Source organism: Protopterus annectens, chromosome 2.part0, assembly GCF_019279795.1.
Source record: "Protopterus annectens isolate FY-2018-M chromosome 2.part0, PAN1.0, whole genome shotgun sequence".
Lineage (NCBI taxonomy): Eukaryota > Metazoa > Chordata > Ceratodontiformes > Protopteridae > Protopterus > Protopterus annectens.
The window spans coordinates 1,338,152,403-1,338,176,172 of NC_056728.1; positions in this window are offsets into that span (position 1 = coordinate 1,338,152,403).

Here is a 23,770-nt window from a genome sequence, read left to right on the forward strand (position 1 = left end):
CAAAATAGGGTTTACTGACGGTGTCCCTTAATTTAACGCCTTCTCCTACCAAAACATCACATTCTTTTGCATAACCTCTCTCTCTCTCTCTAAATCTTTGCTTGAGTTCTACCACTTCTTGCTCAAAATCTTCTTAATTCGCTGTTAATCTAGACACTCTCAATGTATGCCCTTTAACTACATTCTTAAAAATGTGTCCGAGGTGCATACTTCTTCTATGTAAAATTGTGTTTCTATAGCAATCCTTTCTATATAGTTTTCTAGTAATCTCCCCCTCTTCTGTTTTGATAAGTTTGACATCAAGAAAATTAATTTCTTTATCCGACACTTTTGTTTCAAAGCTCATGGACAAATGTGATTATAATACAAAAATGAAGGAAATGTCAAGTGACCAAACTGTCTATAAGATAATAACTAAAAAACAAAAGGAAAGTCTTATTAAAAGAGTGGATAATTTGTTATATGAATGTCTTTTAGATAAATGGATAACCCCTGATTTATATAATTATTTTTTAGTGAAGAACCCCCTCATCCCTGTTATCCAAGGTATCCCTAAAATACATAAGTACCCTGAAAATCCCCCATTGAGGCCAATAGCATCAGGAAAAAATTGGATAACAGAACCCATATCTATATACAAAGAAAAAAACATTGAGACCCCTAGTAGATAAGAATAGAACCATCTTAAGGGATACAAAACAATTTTTGAATGAATTGTATGATTTTTCCCAAACATATGACAAAGGTTTGAGCAATATTAAATTGGTAACAATGGACGTTCGTTCTTTATTCACATCCAGACCCAACAATTTAGGAATAGATATGTTAAGAGAATATCTAACTATGGAAGGCTCTTATGATCAGAGTAAAATAGAGCTGATATGTCTTCTAATGGAGCAGATACTTATTAATAATGTATTGATGTTTGAACACACACTATACTTACAAAAAGATGGCATAGCAATGGGCACTCCTAGAGCAAATAGCTATGCCAATTTAGTGATGGCATCATGGTGGTTGAAAAATGAGCAGTGGGGACCAATAATATTTTATAAACGATTTGTGGATGACTTGTTCCTGGTGCGGGATGGGAATCAAGAAGAATTAGAGAGGTTCTTTTATGAAGCAAATATTAATACTAGTTTTCTGAGCTTTGAAACGAAAGTGTCGGATAAAGAAATTAATTTTCTTGATGTCAAACTTATCAAAACAGAAGAGGGGGAGATTACTAGCAAACTATATAGAAAGGATTGCTATAGAAACACAATTTTACATAGAAGAAGTATACACCCCGGACACATTTTTAAGAATGTAGTTAAAGGGCAGACATTGAGAGTGTCTAGATTAACAGCGAATGAAGAAGATTTTGAGCAAGAAGTGGTAGACCTCAAGCAAAGATTTAGAGAGAGAGGTTACGCAAAAGAATGTGATGTTTTGGTAGGAGAAGGCATCAAATTAAGGGACACCGTCGGTAAACCATATTTTGCAAGAAGGGTGGAAGATGATGTAGTTAGTCGACAAGGAAAAAGAAAGGTAGTAAGAGTTCCCACGCAATATTCCAGTAACATGTCCATTGTGACAGGAATAATTAAGAAACATTTGCCCACTCTAACGCATGATGCCTGTATCTCTTGGATAACGATGGTAAGGCAGAAAAAGAAGGAGAAGCAACATCAATAAAAGGAAATCCACCATGCAGAAAATGCAACCAATGTAAATTTATAGACACTAGCAACACTTTTTCGCATCCTGATACCAGCAGAATATTTACATTTAACATACAGGCTACTTGCTACACTAAAAATATTGTGTATATTGCTGTATGTGACATCTGCTCTAATTTTTATGTAAGTAAAACTAACAGGGAACTTAGATTTAGGATACGTGAACATCTTCTACAAATTAGAAATCAGAACCTTACAAATGCTTTAGCCAAGCATGTTAAGAATACAGACTCAGGACATGCATTTAGGTTCCAAGCAATAGAAAAGACAGAGGAAAATGAGAGAGGGGGAGACACCACTAATAATACAGAAACATCAGAGACACACTGGATTATCAGGCTAAGGGCTGATAGAGGCTCTGGCCTTAATGCGAGAATTCCCCTAAAACCAATACTTAGAAACAGACCTTTGGCCAAATAGTATAATAAATTGTTTTATGGTTATTTTTGTGTATAAATTTTAATGATTATTCAAGGCTTTTGGCTAGTATTTATATGTACACTATTTAATTTAATATATATCATGTATTTTTATGTATTTTTATGAATAAACTCGTTAGTTTGGTATGAAATAGCAGTTAATATATATGCAAGTAGTATCAAAGTCAGTAAGTAGTGGATGTTTTAGATGTAATGAGCATAATTAGATAGCATTGCAAGATGCCAATTAAGTAATTTGAGTTAATTGAGTTACCTACCCATATAGGATGGGCTTGCAAGTTCATATTTTATGTGAAGGTCTGAGGAAGTGGTGTGTGAAGCACTACGAAAGGGCTTACCGACAATAAAAGCTTGTTTTTATCATATACTGCGTTTCTTCAGCCACAAGTTTGGATTGTTGATATACTTTGTGATAATATGTCTGTAGCTATGACTTCACTAAGACTCTTACACACAGGGCTACATTTAGGGACAAGTCTACATTTCAAGAAACAAATACAAATGAGAAATAATCCTATCACAAAATGATACACTGAACATAGAAAATAAGTTGCTGAAAGAAATTATTTAATATGTCCAAGACCTCTTTCCAGGGGAGGAGGGAACAACTCTATATTTCAAGAAGCAAATGAGAAGTTATCCTTCAATCAACAACAGGCCTGTTTTAGAATTTGAAAGGTGTCTTTTTACAATATAAGTAGCACTGCCCTCTTCAATTATTAGTAAAAGCATCCATGTTGCCTTGGATATCTCATGGAGTTTACCTTCAGGCACCCCACCTTTACTAATCAATCCTGCAGGCATGCTTCATGGCTTCCTAAAATTACTAGGATACATCATCTAAGGCTTCAACTAAGAGCTCATTATTTGAATGTGGAGGTTTTATAATGAGCATTTGAGTTCTGGTAGTTTACCAGACTATCATAGTTAACAAACCAAGATTTGTAGGCTGTAAAGGTCACAACTTGAATGACCTTCTTTCAGTCCAGGCATGGTAGAATAATGGGATTTTGTGTATAAACTTTGAATTTAGGAAGATATGCACGTGGGATATTAGTAACTTACATTTTTTTACTTCTAAAAATAACCCGACTATATGCGGTGTCTTTGACTAAGGGCCAAAGAATGCCATCTTCCTTATACCTTTGTACCTCAAAGTCCAAACACAAAAATACCAAAGGGAAGTCATGAAAAAACATTGCTTGTTTAGGTATCATCCTTGGTAGATTACAGCCACTAGAAATAGCTCTAACAATACTGTTAGGCAAGGTTTCTATGTTGTGTCTAGTGCAGTAGCATATAAACCCAAGTTATGTATTTACTTGAACAGACATCCATACTTAGCTATCCATTCTTTAGCTGAGACCTGTCTCAACAGACCATAAATCCCAATGTCATTTAAAGTTCTACAAATCCCTACAAGTTTTGTTTCACCCTTGACATATTGTCAGCCTACTTATATCTCCTCTGTTACTGCCCTCATAGCATTAAGTATCCTAAAGCAGTGTACTAACTGCATTGATCTCACAGATGATAACCACTTACTAAACAAAAATAAATCTGGGAGATGTGCAGATATTTAAGACATATAGTGCCCTCACTCTCAAAAAACAAAACAAAACAAAAAAAAAACAGACTGTGTGTGTCACACTAATACACATGGTGACCCAGCCTGGACACCATACATCTCAACCTCTATGTCATAATGCCAAAAATAATGAGTAGCAAAGGCTCACTATTTAGTGACTTCAAGCCTCAATAATTTATCAGAAAACCTCAAATTTTATGAGGAACAGACAAAAATATGAGGCAAAAACTGGGACATTCTGCAAACATCTGGACAGTTCCGAGGTATGCTGGGCACATAATGTAATGCCATATGCTGATGCAGTAAATAAATCCTTAACTAAGGCTCCTAGACCAGTACTGATTAAGTCTCAGAGAAAAAAATCAAAATCAAGCTTTGCATCCCATGATATCTCATCTATAACAGTCACTGTAAGATAAAGGGTCTCAATTTCTATACACCAGACTACTCCACAAAGAAAGATGCTATAATGATCACTGACTCCATAGTGAGACATGCAGATTCCCCCTCACTAGGAAGAGCAAAGACAGGGGGGCAGTGAATTTATCTTTCAGGTGCCAGGATCTCAGACATCTCGAGGAGCATTAGGACCGAGCAGCACACAAATAGCACTACTACATCAAATCTGTGTATGTGGGGTGAACGACATGGAGAGGAAAGCCCTCCGGGAACTGAAAAGGGACATGTTTGAGCACCCTATTCATGTTACAAATGCAGGCAATAACCTGATACAAAGCAGAATCCTTCCTTCTCCAAGAATGATATCTATGTATAAATAAAAGATAATTGACTTCAACAAGTGAATAAATAACTGGAGTCATTCTATGGGGAAGCAGTATGTGTCAGCACAGAATGAGATGCTTGACAGTCTTATTTTGCAAAGGATGGTTGTACCTCTTATTCAAAATTTTCTACATTTTGGCTAAAGCTGTTGCTGTCCCTATTGTACCTTTTTAGGCAAAGTTCAGTTCATAAACATTCTGACATAGCAAACATATCAGTATCAAAACAGGATCAAATTAAACTGGCTCTGGTCAGTGTCAAAAGTCTAACCAACAAGCCACCTGACTTTGAGGTGCTCCCTCATTTGCAAGGCATCCAGATATGTGTAATCCCTTTGGTGTAGCAGTCCCTCCATACCTGGGTTTTGCACCTAGTATGCCTTCAAACCAAATGGCAACTGTAGTGGCATATCCATATTTGTCAGAGACCATATCACCTCTAGACAGCTTCCCAGAGACCTAGAGGGAAAATATTCTAGGCCTTGTACTTACAAATGTAGTGGCATTGTGCATAACTTCACCAGTAACTAACTCCCAGTCTAGTTAAGTCAGACAATAAGCTACTAACTTTTTTCCATAAGACTATGTATCTAAACCTAATGAAACCAACATACTAGAATTCAAGATTTGAAGAGCAGAAATCTAGTCAAATTCTATGATGAAATCTCAAAATTCATATATAACAAGATCACCCCAGACATCACCAAAGACTTAGCATTGTCACCTCACAGCAAGAGGTTCTCTCATTCGATTCTCAGCTAGAGTGCCTGCTATGTGGAATCTGCATGTCCTCTCAGTGGTCAAGTGACACTAAAGACATGCAGGTAAGTGCGAGCGTGAATGGGCGTGCCTTCTTTGAAGGTTGGGCATTGAGCTGGCAACTCGGCACCGTAAAAATCCACTGCCAGTCATGAGTGGACTGGAGTTCCGCTGTGGCGACCCCTAACCAGGAAAAACCGAAAGACTTTAAAGACCTTAGACATCACCTCAGCAGATAGAATTGCAAAGGAGTTTTATATCCACATAAATAAATGTATAGAACTGGCACTCCCATTTAATTCAAATATAATGAGAAATTTAGAAGGAAACCACCCTGGTGGTCCACCAACATAAATAAAATCTACAATAAAAAGAAAAAAATAAGCTCATTAGAGTATATAGCAAATATAACCCCTCCTCTAAGTCAATGAAAATTGAAGCAATTTGACTAAGAATTTAGAAAAGGCTATTAGTGCTATTAAGGCAGCCCATGAACTCATGCTGACATCTGAAGCCAAGGAGAATTACAAATCTTTCTTTAGTTATGCTAGAAAACTAAGAAAGAAAATTAATTAACAATGCATAGAAGCTAAACTACACAGCAAGACCTATTTCAACTCAGTGAACATTGCCCATATACAAGCAAATACATTTTGTGTAAACTTTTCTCCTGAGAAGATAAATCCAAAGCCTAATGATTCCCATGACTCTTAAACTATGACTAAGTCATCAGATATCTAAATGTCTTGGGGTTGGGAGGGTGGCCTAATGGTTCAGGTGTTTACCTTACAAATACAAGGTGCAAGGTTTGAGTCTCACAAGGGATAATTGGCTAGGCTTAAAATGGCTCGCAAGGGTAGTTAGCATAGTACTAATCTATGAACCTATGAACCTATGAACCTATGAAGTCTCCATAAATAAGAATGTCCTCCATATGACCCAATAATATGCCGGCAGTTTGATAAATAGTACTCAAGATGCCTTGTTGGACCCTTTCCAGAAGCTGTTTCACCTGAGCCTAGCTACAGGCTCAGTCCCAGAAATATAACATTCAGCACTGGTGATGTCACTCCATAAAGATGGCTCCAGTAATGGCAACAGAAATTATAGGCCTCATTTGTAAGGAAATGGAGTACATAACTGACATGATAAAACTTGACATTAAAAATCTCATCAGGTTATATCCTCAGAAGGCTGGTTTTGTAAAAGGTAGCTCTTGCCTAAAGAACCTGGTAAGCTTCTTTGAAAAGGTTACACAAGGTATTGACAATGGTCACACTGTTCACACAGCTTACCTTGATTTGGCCAAGGCATTTGATACCATCCCCCATGCTAACATAATTAATAATCTAAGTGCATTACAAACAGGTCCCTATGAGGCAAAATAAATAACAGACTGGCAAAAGACATAACTGACATGGTGAGGTGGCAGGGACAGCAGTAGAGGACATTAAGATGAACAGTGTTCAGTAGTTACTTCTCTGACCTACACACCAAAAGCCAAGACCTATAGCTAATGAAGTTTGTGGATGACTGTAAACTGGGAATCATGGCTGAAACCCCTCTGACATAGAAACCCTCCACCAAGAACTTATAAATGGGCTATAATTAAGTGATAAAAAAATTAAACATTAATGCATTTATCAGACAAACAAATCCTCCCCAGCATACGGCAGTAATAATACCCCATTTCAAAGTGAAAATGTAGTTAGAGATATGAGAACCTGGGATGATAACTCCTTCATGTTTGATCACCATGTAGCAATGGTTGTCAGGGAATCCTTCTACTTGGTACAGTTGATCTCTAAGGGAACATCATCTGAATTTAAATTACTTATTATCTCATTGTATTTATCACTGAACAGACCAGTTAGAGGATATAATGCCCTCTTTGGGATGTACCTCACCAGACATATCAAACATTTGGAAAGACTCCAGATGTTGCTAACAAAAAGGATCACAGGCTTAAAATCCCAAAGTTATCAGAAAAGTTTTGAACCACCGTCCCACTTTTCTGTGTCTTATAGGTTCCTCACAGGAGACCCATACCTTCCCTTTTGAGGAGTCAGAAACTCAGTAGTCCAAAGTCTCTCATATCCTCACAAATGAAGCAGTTCTACAAATGCCAGAACAAGGGATCTAAACCTGTTTCAGTGGATCAATAAAAGAAGGAGAGACGGATTCCTTACTCATTGTCTCCTCCACCTCTGGAATAGACTCCTTCTGCAGATAAAGCAGAGTGATACACTATCTTTCTTCAAATGGGAGCTGAGTAATCAGATGAGTATACATAAATTCACACTGGCCATGAGTAATCAGATGAGCATACATAAATCCACACTGGCCATGAGTAATCAGATGAGTATACATAAATCCACACTGGCCATGAGTAATCAGATGGGTGTACATAAATCCACAGTGGATATAAGTAATCAGATGGAAGTACATAAATCTGCACTAGCCATGAGTAATCAGATGGGTGTACATAAATCCACAGTGGATATAAGTAATTAGATGGAAGTACATAAATCCGCACTAGCCATGAGTAATCAGATGGGTGTACATAAATCCACAGTGGATATAAGTAATCAGATTGAAGTACATAAATCCACATTGGCCATGAGTAATCAGATGGACGTACATAAATCCATACTGGCCATGCATAATCAGACGGGTATACATAAATCCACACTGGCCATGAGTAATCAGATGGATGTACATAAATCCATACTGGCCATGCATAATCAGATGGGTGTACATAAATCTACACTGGCCATGAGTACCCCTAGTCCTCCTTGAGAAGGGAGGTACAGTCTAGGGTGGGAAATGGCAAAGTGCCAAAATCATAAGACTCATTAGCCTTGGAGTTCCTATGATCTCTATGATATCTAAGTCCACATATCTGAAACAGCTGTATAGCAATATAAACCTGCTATATGTCGATTATATACTGTCCTATTAAAGGCATTTAATTTGTTCAAGCATTCTACACACATGCAAAACAGATAAAGTAGGTTCATTTTCAGGTTATTCCAAACATGTGGATGCTTGCTGTACTGGGATTAAAAACAAAAAAAAACTAAGAAATGGTGTATAGAAATAACACTAGCAGAAGAGATGATTATTGCAAAGTCTACTAACACTTGACTTTTGAAATGTGTCTACTGAAATATAAAATAGTACGCATTCTGGCAGACTTCTGCCTAGAAACTCTTAGTCTGAATGTGGTTTAATCAGCATGCATTGTTCATTTCACAGAAAGACATCTCTCATTTGAGGAAAAAGAATTAAGCTAAGTGAGGAATTTGGATGCTTTAAATGCCAAGCTAGATAGATAATCGGCCTGATGCAGGGGGAAAGTTTGTGAACTGTATGTCAGTCCCAATGCACAAAGTACTCCACCACTGCGTAGTGCTTGTTCCATACTTTAGCAAATACAATCACTGCATTTTACACACACATATGCGCGTGCACATGCACACACACACACACACACACACACACACACACACACACACACACACACACAAACATACACAGACACGTACGCACACACATGCACACACATATATGTAAACAGACATACACATATGTGTGTATGGGAGTGTAGAAGTGTGGTTCTTTGCTCCTTTGATCTACCCCCCCCCCACCATGTACAATTTCAGTACCTTTTCACATATAATGCGCACCCTTAAGACAATCCCACTAGTTGTCACATGACGTTTAGAGATGTAAACACATTGGTAGAAGCACAGTATGGCAACCTGTATGCAATAACCCAGTGTATCATAATTACCCAAGCAGATGCATAGGAACAGTGGGGCAGATGGAACACTAATCAGTATATGCTACTTTTAAAGCAACAGCAGTCATTTTACAAGCTCTCAATAAATAATTCCTATCACAACTGCTAACTGGCAACGTGTAGAGTGTCAAATAGTTCTTTTTTGAAAGGCAGCTGTAGCCTGTCCACTAAATTTCTGAGTTGTCTATAAATGATCATGATCTCACATAATGATAGCTTATAAACTGTCAGACTGGACTGTCAGATATTTTTAAAGGTAATTGTGAGCTGTCCGTTAACTTTCTCTACTATCTCTAAATGATTGTGACAGAGATCACATAACAACAGTTTGCAAACTTTTGAATGATTTGCTGTTTTTTTTTAATGTAGCAATGAGTTTTTAGGTCGCAACATTAGTAAACATGCTTTTTATAAACCTCTTGTGCTGTCAGTAAGTGCTCACAATCACAATAGAAAAACGTTTATAAAAACACGGCTATGTTATTAATGTTGTAACCTAATAACTAGTCAGCATTAAACTGTTATTAATGTAGCAACTTAATAATTTGTTGCTACCAGTTTGCAAGCTGTTGTTCACTTATTGACAGCACAACGCTCACTATTCCTGCTATGCATTTTGTATTTCAAGCTTGTAAAAGCACAAAAAAAAGAAACCTCTGTATACGGAAGCATGCTATTCATTTTTAAAAGCACTCATATTGCAAGTGAAATGCACAGCTTTCTATATTGTACATATCTATAGTCCACTTTTTCTTTGCCCTCCTTAAATACACACACACACACACACACACACACACACACACACACACACACACACACACACACACACACACACACACACACACACACGTACACACACAGAGTATTTTTTTTTGTACATGTGTGACTATGCATGTGTCTCTGTGTTTGTTGCGTCCCGTGAAAGTTTGTTAACTCCCCTGCTTGTGGCATACTGCTGCCCCCAGTTTTTATTGCCACAAATTCCCTTGTATAGTTTATATTTCTGTACCCAACCTTGCTTGGATTACAATCCCTCCCCCCATGCTGACAGTTCAGCAAAGTATTGCTTTTTCCAAGCAGTGCTGCTAGTGGTAGGCGCCCTGGTTTACCTAGGGTTGTACTCCACATCTGGCAATACTGTGTGAGTTGTAGGGTGTACACTATATGGTCTACACCTATTGTATCATGTGTTTCCCAGAGGGGGACAGATTTCTTAGACTGGCATGAACATGGAGTATGATTGTGTTCATGAATCTCACTTGTAATACTGTTGTGCATCACTGGTGATCCATCATGCCTATGAGTCCCCCTACCTGTCTAGAGTTCAGGAGGGTAGAGTCTGGAACGCTACCATTGTGTCAGTCACATTGTGTTGGAATGTCTCAGCCAAAATCCACTTATAAACATTCATATTTTCTTTTGAGGGAGTGGTATTCTCTTACAGGTTGTAGCAAACATGGTCTTGTACAGTGCTGTGATAGGTGCAGACCTTCTGTATATTTTTCAATAGTTGGTGACACCATTACAGCTATCTGCATGTGTGGTGTGGTTACTGTGATCCCTAAAAATGAAAACACTTTCCCATCTGTATGTAAATACTTTCTGCCATTTCCTAACAGTTTTCCAGTCTGCTTTTTAAATGCCCAGAGTTTCAGCAGCACACGCATATGTTGCTATTTGCTCATATATGCTTGTGAAATGTGATGTTAGTTGATGTTAGACCAGGCCTTCTTTTGGAATTGCACTCATAGGTTCATAGGTTGATACTAGGCTATCGGCCCCTAAGGCCTGTACAAGCCTAGCCATAACAATTCCCTGCCTATTTCTTCCCACAATATTTACTTCTCTGGACCCCTGTCTAGCAGGTCAACTGACATGATCCCAGGGGTAAATTTCCTATCTCCCATCCAGTCATCATGGTTCCTTTTGAAGAGGGCCAAGGAGGCGTTCTGCTTGACATGCATGGGCAGTCTATTCCAGAGTATGGGGAGTCTCTGGGTCACAGCAGTGACTGTTCACAGACTCCAAACTGTACCTTAATTCTCCTGTAAACTTTTGGAATCTGAAAAAAGTTCATAATTTCACTGGTTTATTATGTGCTTTGCAATCCAGCAAACAAAAGCATGTCTCTGTCCTCATATCTGAAAACCTGATGAGCAGGGGGTGATGGAATTAATTGTATCTGTAGCGACTACTTACAGTTATGTTTAAAGAGGCTGCTGTGACCATTTCTGAAAAAGAACAACAGTCATCTGCATGAATGTAACTACAAGGGAAATTCTATTTTTCCCAAGGTGCAGTTTCTTCACAGATGATCCTGCTAAACAAGGGTGTGCAGGTGTGATGTCCAGTGCTTGAGGGTGTGCAGGTGTGATGTCCAGTGCTTGAGGGGGTGGAGGACTTTCTCTCCACATAAACACAGGATTCAAATTCAGTGTTGAATTCCAGATTGCGTAGGATTCATATTCCTAGCATTCACAATTGAAACATGGAGCTGGTGTTATTATCCTGTGCACTCTGTCAAGCCTTACTTCTTCCTATAAGATACTTGGAAGCTAACAGAAATGTATTGAGCAACTGTTTCTTGACGTTTGATGGAATCTTAAGCTTGGCAAACCTGAAGTATTTTTAGTTTCTTGTACCTGAAATACATTTGAGAATCTTAGTGATTTAGTGAAAATTCTCTGTCATGTAATAATTTTTGTGTTTTTTTTTTATGTTCTCTGCTTTGGCTGAAAAGGAAGATAAGCATTTTTTAACATTTCAGGCTGCAATGTCTTGTGCTTCTTATTTTGTTATGACTCCAAAGATTCATAACATTTACCTAATGTATTGATCTTTGTTAAATGTTGCAGCATATCGCTGGCTAATGATAGCTAAGGGAGTTTTATCATTACTAGCCATTTTTTTATTCTTCTCATGAGTCATTAAGGGTATCCATATAGTCTCTAAAGGCTGGATATTATTTTCTGCAGAAAAATAAGTGTTTCTGCTGGCTTTATCGCATGTTATTTTTTTTAAGTGGAAACATACATTAAAGCATTTAAGCTATCATGTCTTCGTAAAAATGATAATAAAGACTACATTCTAGATTTAGGTAATACCCTCTTTTGACTGTTGCGTAAAAACCCTCCTCCTTTCTCATGCCCTTGATCACATATAAAAAGTTTAGCTATAAACTTTAAATACTGGGAGGGGGTGACACCAGATTGCAGTAATAACATTAAAGCATACTTCTCAACCTCTTAGAGCAAGAAATCTGGACAAAGCCAAAAATAATGGTGACAAAGGCCCAGAAATAGGGACATTTTTTAAATATTGCCCTTATAGACTTAGAAAGTTGATAGAATAACAGGTTTTGCATTAGCATGCATTTTCTGAAGGGTATGATTTCTGAATCTTAATTGTCTGTCATTATTTAGTGACTTCAGTTTTCAAAGATATACCTGAAAACCACAAATTTTATGGGGAACAGACCAAAAATATGAAGCAAAAATCCTGACATTCTGTGAAAATCTGGGCAGTTGCGAGGTATGCATTCAAGTATGTTTTATAAGGAATAAATCTGGTACTTTGACATACTTAGCTGATAAATGCTTTGATGACCAAGAATTGTAACAAAAGCAGCTATGAATTCCAAACACCAGCTCGAATAATGTACATTAATAAATGGGTCTTTTGAACGGCTTTCGGGTTGTTGTGTGGCAATTTCATTATTCAAGCTGGTGTTTGGAAGTGCTTTGATGAGTTTGGTTGAATTTTGATATAACTGAATATTTTCATCATGACTTCTACCATTTGTTCATGCATATGTTCAATTTTCTTGCTTGACATTTTATAGCAGTTTAATAAATGCTTGGCTGCTAAAGGGTTTCAGTAAAACAATATATGTTTTTAAAGATTATTGTAATAAACAGTTACATCACTTAAATGCTTTAAGATTATTAGTAGTGTGCTCTGCAGGTGGAAAAAGTTGCCAGAGGCACAGCACCCTGAAGAGCACAACACTGATCACTGTCCCCCCAGGAAATAATTGTTGGTAGAATTTCTATGTGTGTGATGCCAACATCATCATCATCTTCTTTCGGCTGTTTCCATTAGGGGTCGCCACAGCGGATCACCTGTTTCCATTTCTTCCTGTCCTCTGCATCTTGCTCTGTCACACCAACCACCTGCATGTCCTCTCTCACCCCATCCATAAACCTTATCTTAGGCCTTCCTCTTTTCCTGTTACCTGGTAGCTTCATCCTTAGCATCTTTTTCCCAATATACTCAGCATCCCTCCTCAGCACATGTCCAAACCGACGTAATCTTGCCTCTCTGGCTTTGTCTCCAAACCTTCCAACCTGGGCTGACCCTCTAATATACTTATTCCTAATCCTGTCCACTCTTGTCACACCCAGTGCAAATCTTAACATCTTTAACTCTGCCACATCCAGCTCAAACTCCTGCCTTTTTGTCAATGCCACTGTCTCCAACCCATATAACATAGCTGGTCTCACTACCCTCTTGTAGACCTTCCCTTTCACTCTTACAGGTACTCGTCTGTCACAAATCACTCCTGACACTCTTCTCCACCCACTCCATCCTGCCTGTACTCTCTTCTTCACCTCTCTTCCACACTCACCATTACTCTGAACTATTGATCCCAAGTATTTAAACTCATCCACCTTCGCCACTTCTACTTCTTGCATCCTCACCATTCCTCTATCCTCCCTCTCATTCACACACATATATTCTGTCTTAGTCCTGCTGACCTTCATTCCTCTTCTCTCTAGAGCATATCTCCATCTCTCCATGGTGTCCTCCACCTGTTCCCTACTCTCACTACAGATCACAATGTCATCTGCAAACATCATAGTCCACGGGGACTCCTGTCTGATCTCGTCTAAAAACCTGTCCATCACCATTGCAAATAAGAAAGGGCTCAGAGCTGATCCTTGATGTAACCCCACCTCCGCCTTAAATGCATCCATCACTCCCACCGCAGACCTCACCACTGTCACACTACCCTCGTACATATCCTGTACCACTCTTACATACTTCTCTGACACTCCTGACTTCCTCATTCAATACCACAACTCCTCTCTAGGCACTCTGTCATATGCTTTCTCTAAGTCTACAAAAACACAATGCAACTCCTTCTGACATTCTCTGTACTTCTCCATCAACACTCTCAGAGCAAACATCACATCTGTAGTGCTCTATCCCGGCATGTGTGTGATGCCAACAAGGCCCCTTTTGGGAGACACCTTCCTTCTTCGAGTGGGTACAACTCTTGAGTTGGGATATATATATATATATATATATATATATATATATATATATATATAAATAACGTCAGCGGTATGGGAGGAAGCAGTGTGGCTTGCCCCCCCACCCCCACCCCAACGTAGAAGCACTTAAGATTTTTCTGCATGTTTTTCAGGCACTGAGTTTAAGCTGCTCAGATTGTCAGTGGGTTGCTGTCCAGTGATCCAGAGTGAAATCACTTTAGTATAACACTGAATACCAAGATACAGTAAGCTGCAAACATATGCTTTTCATTTTCTTAGCGTGGTCCTTTAGCCTACCAAGCATGTTTTATATGAGTAAAATGCACTTTAGTCTGCCGTTAAAAATTAAGAGCATAACGTTTTACTGTTTGCAAGTAATTTCAAAGCGGCACTATTTTTAATTTTCTTTCATAACAAATATCCTATAGCATTTTTAAATTGCAAATATATTTGCATCTGAGTAGCATTGAACAAGAAATTGAATTTGGCAGTTAATACTTGCTTTGCTTTAGAAAAAGAAATATAATCCATTCCCCCACCTTGAACTAATTAAAACAGTGTCTTCATCCTTGATAAGATAAGTACTATCTCTTTCACATCAAATGAAGAAAGTAGCTCCTGATAGCATTTGCCGGGATCTATGTCTCACAAAGCAGTGTTGCATTCTAGTTCATTCACATTTGGTACTTCTCAAAATTACAGCATTTCTTCTGAAGCTGCAATATGGCAGGCAAAGCTTTTTGCTAATCTTCTCTTTTTTCTTATTATCTCTGGAAATGGCTCCTTGTGGGCTGTGAAATGGGCACCAAACTTTTAATTAGCATGTTGTGCCTTTCCCGATAGGCTCACTCTCCACAGAAGCATACCCTTCCTTGCTCAACGCTAATTTTATAACAGTCACTTCACCTACATCTTTCTCAAGCTAGCCCACTACTACATATCCACTTCCTTTTTGCTACATGTCTTGTCCCTGTTCTGGAGCAACGCTCCTATTTTCAGGTGTTATTTACTCCTGCACAGGATGTCTCTATTTCTGGAGGTATGTCCCTATTTTCAAGCTTCATTTACACCTTTGCACAATTTTCTGAATCACCTTCATTACATGTGATTTTTGAAAATGTCTAGTACACCGAAAAAAACACACATGGCCATTATAAGAGTGGCACCAATAATTTAAGGAAATTATTACGGTCGCATTGATAGTGTGATTATACTTTTCCTTCATTTTTGTCACACTCTGTTTTTCAAAAGCTTCATAGTAGTATCCCACATTCCTACTGGATATGGGAAGAGTTATGTGCTATTTGGCATTCAGTTTTTTATACCAATTAGATGTCCAGATTTTTAGCTGAATGTTTCTACTTTTAAAGGGTGTTATTCCTATTTTCAGCGTTTTGAGGCTGAGGTAAGAATCAATTAAAACACCACATTCCCATTTTTTCTTTAATTCCAACATCTCTGCATGCAGCAAAATATAAAGGAACACGGCAGTAAGCAGTTTTTCCTACTTCAAGCAGACCACTCACTTTTTTTCTAATATTAATGTGAGGCTGGTTGTTTAAGGTAATGAATTTATCTCAATGAAATCAGCAAAGCTGAGAACAACAGATGCATAGACATTTTACCTTCTTATGGAATTATTAGCATGCCAAAGCTGATTGTTGACCCAGGACGGAATCCCTCGGTGTTTAAGAAAAAGGAATTATATGTTTCCTTATGTGAAAGGTGTATTGCAAAGAATAATAATAATAATAAGAGCCCTGAATAAGTAAGAAAAATAAATGTTTAAGCAGTCATTGAATAGACATTCTCTGAATGTTAACAGTTTTACAGCTAAATCAATCTGAATGATTTCATGGAAATCTAGATTTTACCATGATACTTTGCATGGTAATTCAGTAGTAATTCATAACTGGATATGGGTAGAGTTGGATTTACCCACAGTTGGCATGGTTTGTTCATAAGGGTAAAGCCCAACTAATCAAACAAAGTTGGTTGTGGGAAAATCAAGCACTGCCCATACACAGGGCTGGATTATTGTCAGCATGCAATGACATTATTTAAGAAAATAATTCTTACATTCTCTAAATGATATAATTGTGCAAATGCACTTTACTGTTACTCCACATTCTCTAAATGATATAATTGTGCAAATGCACTTTACAGCTTCCCCACAGAATGTCTAAAGGCTGAACTGAGCATAACTTCAGCATCTAAGTGCTGATGCTTGCACAGTACATAGAAATTTCTGCTGTTTTTTTTTTCCCTCGAAGATAACAGTCATGCATATTTTTTATTGTACATCCTTGGTATTCTGGCCCGTGGTATTTTTTCATCACCCTGCTGGTGTATGAAGACTGAACTCTTGAGCTTCAGTTGCCAAGATTTATCCCACTGAAGAGTGGAGTTCCTGCCTAGGAAATCACTGTCAGCGTGTTCTGTGTGCAGTGATGCCACACTGGGGGGGGGCATGGTTCAGCTGTTTTTTTTTTTGTTTTGTTTTTTTTTAAATTCAGTACAGGGATTCCAGTCCTCGGAGCAGTTTTTTCTGCTCATAATCAAAGCTTTTTTTTTAAATGTATGGTTGATCCATTTTAAGTGTGTTTGGATAGTAACAATACTTTAAAGAAGAAATGTGTAACAGAGAAAATAGCTGTTATCATATTTGATGGCCAGTAGCTGTAAAAGTATGCCTCAGGGTGCATATAGCTGGGAGCTTTGCTGTGAGACTTATATCTATTGTCACAGCTTCCAGCTATGGAACCTTTTATTGTAAGTAATGCTGGGTTTCCAGTGGTTACAGTAGCACGACACATGAGTAACTATGTTGTTTTTTAAGGCTTTGAGTGCATGGTTAATTAACATTTGTTGTGAATCTTTCATCAGATGATTTAATTTTGTGGTTTCTTTCTTTGATGTTTTTTTTCTACTTCAAGCAAGTTAATTATGATTTGCTATGACAACTTCTATTATGAATTAAGATTCTTCTTTGACCCCCCCCCCCATAATCCCAGAAAGATTCTCTCTCTCTCTCTGTCTTGAGTTGTGCAATAAGATACCCTTAGTAGCCAGACAACTCTGCTTAGAGTTAAACCACTCTAAGTATTTAAGGTAAATGTATATGTTGCCATTGAAACTACAGCTTTATGAAATATTAGAATGGCACTGTCCTTTCATACTTTAGCATATATGACCAGGATGCTTTGTGGTTGTCTTTTCCCAGTCTATTTTTTTTAAAGTGTCTTAACTGTTTTATTTAATGTCGATATGCATGTATTTCCTTTATATTTTTCTTGATTGAATATTCATTTTGTACTCTTCAGACCCTAGCCCAGTAAATAATGAACATAAGGTAGAGAAGCAATCTAGGATACAATACCAGTCCATACCAGAATGGATGCACACACATACAGACACACACACACACACACACACACACACACACACACACACACACACACACACACACACACACACACACACACACCAGCTATAGGTAATTTAAAAGGATAGGCAATTCACCTATTGTCAAGTTTTTGGATGTGGAAGGAAATTGGACGCCATGATAAAAACCCAGGAAGGATTGGGAAGGACATGCCAGCTTTGCAAAAAAGGTACTGTATCATGGAATTCAACCAAAGGACAAAGCTGCCAGGCCAATTCTAGCACTGTCACCACATTACTATCCACAGTCATATTTTTTCTTTAGAATTTGGACATAAGGCCTGAAAACTCTGGGGTATCTTTTTCCTCGAAACAATTACTTTGCAGTATTTTTTTATGCCTGCATGTATTGCTTAATTTTTTGTGGAGAATTTCTTCTTAAGTCACACCTGTAGATGTGTTTTTTTTATTCTGTGGGATTCCACCCTTCACAAAGAATAAAGTAATGATTATCTGTTTGTAAACACTTAGATATGCATAAACTCAGATACATACATGTGTACTTTTGTTAACACATAAGATATGTAGGTTGTAATAGCTGAAACAGCACCTCAATATACAGAGTGTACAGAAGGTGATAGTCAAATTATAGACAGTAAATATGAAAGCTGTTTTCAGCACTAAAAATTAGAGTTAATAACAGTTTTCACTTATTCAGCTACAAAATTTGTACAATACATCCACATGTGAAATATGAAATGTAATACTGGTACAATACATTTCCTACTTTAAAAGCATAAAGCACTATATCAGTCATTCTGGAATTTTCTTAACATTTATCATTTAGCTTCTAAAAGAATTTATACACGCAGTTTCTAAGTACTAATCTGAGCAACCAGGTCAAACAATCTACAACATGCCGTGCTGTTAAATGTTTGTGTAAGCATCCTTGCACAATATCACGCCATGTCTCCTATGACTCAAGCATAATTAGACACCCACAGTTTTTACATTCACATTGACTGTTTACATTGTTATCAATGATCTCAACAATCTGTCTCTCTGGTCCATAAATTACCACTAAGTTAAAGTTGAGGCTCAGTGGGCATCTTATGATATGATGATCTGCTACCAATCAATTACTGCTAGTAGGCTGACGCAAAACAGTGATGCTGCTAATGAGATTTTAAGCCATTGTTGTCACTTTAATTGATATTGGTTGTCTAACTGGGAATGTGTGATGTGCATGTTGGAAGTGTCTCACTCCTACAGCTTTTTCAAGGTCATATGAAATGCATTTATAGCTCATACATGATTCAAGTCCTGGCATAACTGTCTGCTGTTACTCTAAGAATGCCATTACATGTATGAGCAAATACATGCACATTAAGTGCCCCTTAATAGCCATTACTAATTCATTTATTTATTCATTTGGTAATTATTTATCTTACTAAGCCATATTGCTTTTTATACAGTACCGGACGTCCACTGGTAAGACAATGCAAATAATCAGGAGGAAAGAAGGAAATATCACACAAGTAGTGCAGTGAAAAGAGAAAATTAATAGGTTCATAGGTTCATAGGTTAGTACTAGGCTATCAGCCCTAGGGCCTATACAAGCCTAGCCATAACAATTCCCTGAATATTTCTTCCCACATTATTTACTTTCCTGGACCCCTGTCTAGCAGGGCGACTGACGTGATCCCTGGGGTGAATTTCCTTTCTCCCATCCAATCGTCAAGGTTCCTCTTGAAGAGGTCCAAAGAGGCACTCTGCTTGACATGTATGGGCAATCTATTCCAGAGTCTGGGGAGTCTCTGGGTCAGGAACCTATCTCTCCAACATGTTTTGTTTATTGTGATGACAAGGTTTAGATCCCTGGAGCGTGTAGCTCTGAGGGATTGGGATTTCTTTAAGTGTAGCATGTCCAACAGCTCTGGGTTTGACATGGCCTTGTATATTAAGCAGAGATCGCCTCTGAGTAGACGATATGCGACAGAGTATAGCTGGAGTTTTTTAAGGCGGTCAGCATAGGGCATCTGCTTTAGGCCTGTGATTCTTTTAGTGAGGTATTTCTGAGGCCTTTCCAGTTGTTGCAGATGTCTTGAGAGGTACATACCAAATGGGGCATTGTATTCTATAATGGGTCTAATGAGGGATGAGTACAGTGGGACAATGACCTCCTTTTTTCTGGATGAAAAGCCCTTCGTGATGAGGTGTGCCACATAGAAGGATTTCCTGACTGTTGTGGTGATGTGGTTATCGAAGGTGAGACCACTGTCCACCTGTGTCCCTAAGTCTCTTATCACACTTTCTGTGTTTAGTGTACTGCCACCTATATGGTAATTCATGGATACATATTTTTTCCCAAAGGGGATAACAATACATTTCTTGGCATTGAGCTTGAGCCCATGGCTCTGGCACCAAGCATCTGTTTCTGTAAGGCCCTTTGTAGAATATTCACCTCATTTGGGATTCAATAATGGCTCCCAGTTTGCAGTCATCTGCAAACTTTGTTAGCCAGAGTCCCTTAGTGTTGACCTGTACTTCAGAGAAGTAGATGCCAAACAAGAGCGGCCCCAGGACTGAACCCTGAGGTACTCCACTTGTCACTTGTCTGGAGCTGGATTTGGAGTCTGCTACTTTTACAGTGTGGGTTCTATCAGTAAGCCATTTAGCAACCCATTGGGTGACATAGGGATTAATGCCCAACTTAGTAAGTTTATCTATGATTCCAGAGTGGGGGATGGTGTCAAAGGCCTTGGCAAGGTCTAGATAGGCTAAAATGAATAGATAATATGAAACTATATGATTCTGCCAGGAAGAAATCATGAAACCTGGATAAGTTAAGTCACCCTATTAGTTCGGGTATGTTTTTTTTACACACTGCACTGGTGGCATAGAGGGTTAAAGCCCAGACTACAGCCTAGCTAACCTGGCTTTGATTACTGGCTTAGGTAGCAGCAGGGGAAGGGCATTACCATCCTTAGTGGTGCAGTGAAATGGGTGTCTCCTCTGATGATGTATAGTGGAGGCTGACAATCTGGCATGGTACCTAGTGCAGTTCAAAGAAGAGGCAGGGGTGGACATGGCTGACGCGCTCTGAAGATGGAGTGATACTCCACAATACTCCATTGTATGCTTGCCCCTCAGACTCAACCATGGCCATTGGGAGGGAAGAGGAACAGGTAGGGCATAACTAAAAAATTCCCCAAGTGGAATGTGAAAGACTAAGACCATCAGGATGCCCTTAGGTTCCACAGCCAGCTTCAGAGTGATTATGGAGTAAGTCTGAGGGGGTTGTATCAGCTAGTAGACCTGGCATGGACATGGGACCCTGGGTTGCAGTGCCATAAGGATAAGGAGGAGGGGCCCAAAACATTTTTAAAAAGTATGCTTTTTACAGAAAGAATGAAAAGGAGATTTTCAGATTTTTGAGTATTGCCCCCTTGTTCATGAACACATAATCTTCCTTAATGTTGCTTCTTCCAATCAATAACTATCAATGAATTTTATGTGTATGGACAGAGACAATCCCTAATGGAAGTAATGAGGTCACTATTCACTTTTTTTTAAATTCTAAAATTCTTTTTCTCTTGAAGGGCCTCCAACGTAAGCTGATTCTGAGACCACATAACACATTTTGTGATATTCATATTAAACCGACAATCTGTGCGTACTAACCTGCTGCGCAAGACAGAAGAATAAAAATAAACTAATAAAAAAATGTATAAGGTAACAAACATGATCCTTGTACACATTTTCTTAGGATGATATCACTGATCCTGATAAGGCACCTTCCATTACACACCCTTTCTTAAAGCAGTACTGAATGCTGCAGAGCAAGGCATAAAGGTGAAGAGCTTAGCTTGCTTGCCTAAGCCTTTAGTTCACAAGATGATTCAAGCATCCACAAAGCAGAGCACTTCCATGAACACTAAAATGTCATTCTTAATTCTTACATAAGCCTTCATCCCTTGGAGCTACAAACAATCTCCTCAAATGCATTTGATGAGAGGGCTGTATATTCACCTCCATCTAGTTCTAGTCTCTGAGATATTCCAGAACCATGTTGTATCATATATAGCATCATAATAGAATACTACACAATGACCTAAAAAGCCTTTTCAAGCTTAGCCATGCTGCCCAATAAAGTGTGATAGGTAAAGGTTCCCAAAGGTTTTGAGAGGAGTGCATATACCTGGGCATGGGTGGTCAAGCACTTCAAGCTTCTTCTCCTAGTTGAGGCAAAGGTTCCAGACCACGGGTGCATTCGTGGTTCCCCATTCATTGATCCAAGTTTTGCTTGAATAAGTGCATGAAAGAACTCTGCTTCACATGGATGGGAAGCTTGCTCCAAAGAAAGGGTGGGCCTCTGAAACACATACCTATCTCTCCGGCATGTCCTATTTATGTTGCATGGGTCCCTGAATCAGATATTTCTGATGCTAGTTGTTTTATGGATGTGCAGCAGGTCAATTAGAGCTAGATTTGAGGTTGCTTTGTAGGCCATGCACAGGTCACCTCTCAGCAGCCTGTAGGAGATTGAGAAAAGGGAGAATGCTTTCAGGCAGCCTGCAAAGGACTTGTTTTATAAGAAAAGGGAGAATGCTTTCAGGCAGCCTGCAAAGGACTTGTTTTATAAGAAAAGGAGAATGCTTTCAGGCAGCCTGCAAAGGACTTGTTTTATAAGAAAAGGGAGAATGCTTTCAGGCAGCCTGCAAAGGACTTGTTTTATAAGAAAAGGGAGAATGCTTTCAGGCAGCCTGCAAAGGACTTGTTTTATAAGAAAAGGGAGAATGCTTTCAGGCAGCCTGCAAATGACTTGTTTTATAAGAAAAGGGAGAATGCTTTCAGGCAGCCTGCAAAGGACTTGTTTTATAAGAAAAGGGAGAATGCTTTCAGGCAGCCTGCAAATGACTTGTTTTATAAGAAAAGGGAGAATGCTTTCAGGCAGCCTGCAAAGGACTTGTTTTATAAGAAAAGGGAGAATGCTTTCAGGCAGCCTGCAAATGACTTGTTTTATAAGAAAAGGGAGAATGCTTTCAGGCAGCCTGCAAAGGACTTGTTTTATAAGAAAAGGAGAATGCTTTCAGGCAGCCTGCAAATGACTTGTTTTATAAGAAAAGGGAGAATGCTTTCAGGCAGCCTGCAAATGACTTGTTTTATAAGAAAAGGGAGAATGCTTTCAGGCAGCCTGCAAATGACTTGTTTTATAAGAAAAGGAGAATGCTTTCAGGCAGCCTGCAAATGACTTGTTTTATAAGAAAAGGGAGAATGCTTTCAGGCAGCCTGCAAATGACTTGTTTTATAAGAAAAGGGAGAATGCTTTCAGGCAGCCTGCAAATGACTTGTTTTATAAGAAAAGGGAGAATGCTTTCAGGCAGCCTACAAATGACTTGTTTTATAAGAAAAGGGAGAATGCTTTCAGGCAGCCTGCAAAGGACTTGTTTTATAAGAAAAGGGAGAATGCTTTCAGGCAGCCTGCAAAGGACTTGTTTTATAAGAAAAGGGAGAATGCTTTCAGGCAGCCTGCAAAGGACTTGTTTTATAAGAAAAGGGAGAATGCTTTCAGGCAGCCTGCAAAGGACTTGTTTTATAAGAAAAGGGAGAATGCTTTCAGGCAGCCTGCAAAGGACTTGTTTTATAAGAAAAGGGAGAATGCTTTCAGGCAGCCTGCAAATGACTTGTTTTATAAGAAAAGGGAGAATGCTTTCAGGCAGCCTGCAAATGACTTGTTTTATAAGAAAAGGGAGAATGCTTTCAGGCAGCCTGCAAATGACTTGTTTTATAAGAAAAGGGAGAATGCTTTCAGGCAGCCTGCAAATGACTTGTTTTATAAGAAAAGGAGAATGCTTTCAGGCAGCCTGCAAATGACTTGTTTTATAAGAAAAGGGAGAATGCTTTCAGGCAGCCTGCAAATGACTTGTTTTATAAGAAAAGGGAGAATGCTTTCAGGCAGCCTACAAATGACTTGTTTTATAAGAAAAGGGAGAATGCTTTCAGGCAGCC